We start from the raw sequence: 6,000 nt of genomic DNA on the forward strand, positions 1-6,000 counted from the left end.
ACACCTCATTCATCCACAGTATCAGTCTGCAAGCTGATGATTCAAACCACTCGGCTCACAGTGAGACTCTGGAGCACAAGAATAGCTGCTTTCTGTTACTCCCTATCAGCACATCATCCACTATATAACACCGTGTGCACACGATGAGGAAGGCATTACGATACTGCAGACATACGGTTGCCACTCCACTTCTGAGCTTGAGAAACTTCTCCCATGGGTGATTCTGTACCATCATTCCATACTTCTCATTCAGACATGTGTACCGCTCTGCATAAATGCATATGGGAGACAGCTTCCAGGAAAAATAACAACGCCCAGCACGCTTACTTGTTGTTTTATGGATATGTTATTGGCCCAGATTGTTTTTCTTTTACCTAAAAAGAATTAACTGAGAAATGAACTGACATAGTACCTTCTAACAAATATTAGATTGGGAGGTTTTTAAGTATATGAAAATCTGTCATTCTTAAGGATAGCTTCTGGGGAAGAAAAGAGGGAGAAGAGAGAAAAAGAAGCATAATTCTCTGTTGCTTTACTGCTAACATAGTTGTTCAAATTCAAAGAAAGTAAAAGCAAAATGCCTACTTTGATCTATCAATGACTCAAATAAACTACACATCTGTATCAATGCCTGTGTCAATAAAGTAACATTCAGTAGCTCTCAAGTTGCATCCAAAGGCAGCTTTTTACTAGACAGCAATTCCTCCAACATGACGTTACTTTTGCTGTTCTTACAACAGTGGAAAGAGCCATAATATTTCAGTGGAATTTCAGAAAAGTGCTGATTTGAGAAGGTCAGACTTATTTTTAGTACAAATTTCCTTTTCAGCAAATACTCAGTGCTGGTTGGGCTCCTGGGAGTGATGCAAATGTTCTCACTTGCAACTGTGCTGAAACGACTTTCTAATCAAAAGTGCTTATGAACACAGTGTCTGATGAAGCTTGAGCAGCTATGCTGTGGTGCTGAGCGAGTACAGGGACTGTCTCCAAAGTTTTGCAATGACTTGTAGACACTGCGTTGGTGGAATAGATCTGATTTCTTCCAACCTTCAAAAAAACCCCAACTAATCTGCTTCTTGCATGCCTAAGACCAATGCAAATATAACTTTATGCAAGATACTTTCGTGCTCTGATTCTTCTCTCTTAAGTTGATGGTTTCAAATACCTATGTAATATGACTTGTTCTGGTTAGCCGGTTACTCGTTCCGCTTACCCGGTTACTTGTTCCCTCCTTTTTGTCATGTTATGATTAAGTAACAACAAAAGATATGATCTCCTAATGTATACAGAAATCAAAGTTTTGCCTTCCTAGAAGGAGTAAGTTTTTCTGTTTTATACACCGCAGCCCACGGGTGAACCATCTGTAAGTACAATGTTTGGATACTAGGGCAATATAGTTGCTATTACTACTATATTTACTCACTCAAAGCCTATGCATAAATGTACATATAAAAACACATATTCATATACATATACCCCTCACATACAGAAATAGATGCTTGACATAGGGGCTTTTAATTTTGTAAAAGTCATGCTACTGGCATGAAGGAGTTTCTGAAACTAAGAAAGTAATGATCACACCAAATCAAGAAGAAAATTCCGATTTTTCTGTGCCAAGTGCCCTCCACTATGGCTAACTGTGGCTATCTGAGCCACCAAGAAATGACCATGATGAGCTCTGCTTTTTGCTGTCTGATATTTTTAGCACTTAGTGAACAAAAGTCTCAGTGGAAATGCATATAGAATAGCTGCTGGGGTAAGGAAATGATTACAAGGCTGCTGCCATAATACCCTGGTAACCAAGTTATTATATCTACAGCTTGTAAGTTCCAGGAAGGTTATACAAATCACAAGAAAAATCCTAAACGGAAGAGCTAACTTCCTGGTAAACTCCATAAAAGTTCCAGATCTGATCTTGAGAACAAATTCAACAGCAACAGCAGTGACTGTGTAGACACATCCATAAATAACCATTGAAAGGGATGCTCTTCCACATTAAAAAACCTCCCATCTTGTTGCTTTGGCCTCACTGTACATTCAGCCAACCCCACTGTAACTCCAAGTGAAAACAAAGTATGTAAGCATGCCAGAATTTTCCCATGGCACAGTAAGCCTGCTCAGTAATGGACAGATCTTGTTATATCCATTTATTACAAACCTTCTTTATACAGTGATGAGTTGTGTTCATACACGACAGCTGCACTTCGATCCACAAATTATTAAGCTTAATGTGAGAATTACCAGACAAAATTCAATGGTCTGTGTTATGCATGAAGTAAGACCAGAAAACCTAATGGCCATAAAAAACCATGACTGTCTTAAACAAATTATTTTGTTTCTACAAACATATAGAATCAACTTATTCTTCAAAAAGACAGTGTAAGGAGGAACAGCATTTAACCAGTGAAGAAACTAGAAACTGAAGCCAGATGAATCTGAAATACTGCATAAGGAAAAATGTATGACCAGAAAAGTAGCAGCCTCTGTGAACTGACCCTGGAAATACCCAGCAAATAGCCCTTCTCATCACATTCAGCATTTCTTATGCTGGGAAAAAAACCAAAAAGACCATAAAGAAAGCAGGAAAGAAAACAATTTGAGCTGCATAACAGAGGTAACAAAAAGATGTGAGATTCTCCTGTGGTAAGAGCTTTAAAGGCATGCAAGTGGATCAGAAAGCCAAGCCCTACCTTCAGTGTCTCACAGAAAGAGACTCACAGAACAATACCTGTCTACCTATAAAAAAGCACACATTGATCTACACAGCACACACTTTGACACGCTGAAGGCAGGGTGCAGAAGCCAGTCAGCCGATCTGACTGCTGCTCCTTGCTAAGGCAGAGATTTGCCATGCGATGCTGGCAAGCACCCTTCATCTCCTTTGGCTAAGCCTTTGGAAATCTCTGAGTGGAAGACGCTGTTATTGCTATTTACCCCTTTAAATTCACAGTTTCTAGAAAGCGAAAGACAAGAGTTCTGTGCAAGTCAGGGAAAGGAATTAGGAATAATGCAACAATAACAATAAAAAGAGAGGAATACAACCTGTGGGCTGCAGCTTCCAGAAAGCGATGCAAGTTAGGGCAGCAAAGAGGAGCTGCTCAGGAGAGCATCCTTTGTCTGCGCCTGTTTGGATGGTGGGCTAGCTGCTACCCCGCCACTTCACGCGACTGCACTTGGCAGCAGAAGGGACCATGCACAATGCCCAGGCCAAGCAGTGCCAAGGGGATCAGACAGATGTGAGCTAACAGAAGCTCAGTGGGTGCTTGGGGAGCTGAGGAGAGAGGAGACACAAGTGGCTATCAGCAAGACAGCACGGAGTGCCAGACATTACAATGGAATTGGCATGGGGCAGGGCAGTGCCCGGGATGGCCAGGTCTTTTGCTCCTGTCATCCTTTCTCAACAATTGCTGCTTAGTCACCTACATGGTGGTGCAGGTGGCCACAGAGACTTAATGCCAGCTCTGTGCCCATCATCACTACCAAGCTCCAACATCTTTTTGCGACCGATGGTGCAGTCATCATTCATCTTTCCTCTCCTGTTCCGCTCCTGTTGTCTCTACAGCTGGCCACTCATTTCATGTGGCCAAAAAGCACTCTAGCACTCCAGGTAGCTGGCCCTTATGCCAGAGATGCTGGTGTGTGAATGCACTGGGATAATCACCTGCAGTTCTTCAAATCATGCGGTAACAAGGAGTCAATCCTGAATGCTGGTGTGGGGCAGAGAGGCAGTCCCCAAGGGAAACCCCCACGTCTCCAGCATCACTGTTGACCCTAAATTATGTGTATGCGGCATGCTCCCAGTCATCTTTTGTGTGTATCAAAAAGTCCTCCCTGACCCTAAGAGGAATGCATGGGTGGCCTCTGCTATAAATGCTTTACTACGGTTTTAATTGGATTCAGTACTGCTTACTCATTGCCCAGCTGCTGTGGGCTGCATGCCAGATGTGACAATTAGGCCCAAGGGAAAGACACCAATGAGAGCGATTTTGCCTCATACAGTAAGCAACAGTCTCTACCTTCATTAAAAAGAGTAACGCAAACTTCATTACTAGTTTGATGAAACACAGGTAAATGGACTGTGCAGATCATCCCACTAAGACTTGCAAAAATGCATGTCTAAAATAAAATTTCAGCTGAAATAAAAAGTACTTTCCAAGCAAGTTTCAGGGGTATTTGCTTATTGTGTTCAGGTCTGCGCAAACATGAGTCCTGACTAGCTTTCCTCTCTCCTAAATTGCAACTTTTCAAGGCCATACATCACACAACTATGTGTCAACTATGATATGTAACATCACTACCTCCTGCTTCAGTAAGTGATAAGCTGAAAAGATTTGGACAACCCCCAGGCAACACTGATGAGCCTTCGCCTGCCGAATAGTAGTAGCAGGTGTCAAGACAGTAGGCAAAACTCAGCATGCTTTATGCTGGCAACCTGTCTTGAAAAGATCAACATGACTGCTCGATCCAGTGCAGAGCAAAAAAGAAAATGTACAGAACAAATGGAGGCCTAAATAGGAGAAACCTTCTGCTGACCCAAGAGAGACATCCCCAATGACTGCAGTGTTAATAGGATGCTGCTGTTCAGAGAGAGAACAGTCAGATGGAAGATGAACATCTCCCAGATGGGATTAGAAGCCTCTCAGGCCTATTGATTTTGGTTGTAACCTTTACTGTAAACAGTCCACGGGGGCCTCATCAGCCACCTGTTCAGTGATATTTGCATTGAAATATAGAGCCAACACAAATGAGAAAATGGCCACAGTTCTTTGCTAAAGCATCTGCTCTGTTCCATCCCTCTGTCTGTGCATCTCCGGCCAGTGGCAAAGGTACAGGTTTTAGAGGAAGGGGCAATGCAGTGGCACCAGCTTTCTTGCACGGCACCAGAAACAATGAACGCTCCATTTGTCATGATGTGGTGTCAGTGGTACTGTATCATGCAATATTTCACATTCTAATAATTGCTCAGTTTTATTCTGAAATCGGCCTTGCCAAAACTGGGAGGAAAGCCATCTGTGCCTGGAGGATGACTGCCAGAAACATTTGCAATTTTCTTTTGGGGTTATAAACCTGCAGAATGGAACAAAGGCAATGCCTAAATCACCCCTTTCACTCACCACCACCAATCACACAGAGCAACAGACCTAACTCTGGAACAGCTTGGTTGGTCATTACAAAGATGTTTTTATTGTTTTTAAAAGCCTCACCCATTTAAGAGATAAAAATAGCTCTACTGATTATTTGTGGGACTTCAGCAAACCTCTGCCAAGATTTTGAATTGATTTAAGAGCTAAATGTAGCAATTACTGCCTTTTGACAGGAGAGAACGCCATCTCTAATACATATTTCGCTGTTTCATCTCAGCTCACTTAACAGAAAACAGACACACTACCAGCAACATCATTACTCTCTACCTCCGTCTCACTTTGCCTGGGAAATATCAGTGCCAGTCAACTGACCTTCCATTCTCTCATCTGATGGATGGAATAAAAATGATATAGTTGCAGGTGACCCAAAGCTGTAACAGCAAAGAAATGTGGCCTTCCTTTGTTTCCCCTCCTTTTAGATAATGAAGGTGAAACACAAAGCCTGATATGGTTTCACAACAATACTGACAATTGTTACTGATTAAAAGTTTGACACGGCCCTGCAGACATTGTCTCAGCTGCCACATGCCTGCTGTAAACATAACATTAGGATCAAGCAGTAATCCTAAAACAATCCTTAGAGCTCGTCAGCTCTTCAGGTCAGATTCCCTCAGATACTAAGCATTTGCTTCCTTCCACTGCTGGTACACACTTAAATGGACTGTAGCCATTCTTCACTCTTTAACCAGAAAGAAAAGCTTAATCTCCAGTCCTCTTACGTCTGCCTAACAGAGCAGATCGATATACAAGGGCACAGGTTAACTTTGAAGAAAAAGTTAGGATCCCATGGAACAGACCACTGCGCTTAAAGCTCAATGTAATCACAAACAGTTCTCCTTGACTTTTTGTTAATGCA

Source organism: Mesitornis unicolor, unplaced genomic scaffold (assembly GCF_000695765.1).
Source record: "Mesitornis unicolor isolate BGI_N332 unplaced genomic scaffold, ASM69576v1 scaffold28382, whole genome shotgun sequence".
Classification (NCBI taxonomy): Eukaryota; Metazoa; Chordata; class Aves; order Mesitornithiformes; family Mesitornithidae; genus Mesitornis; species Mesitornis unicolor.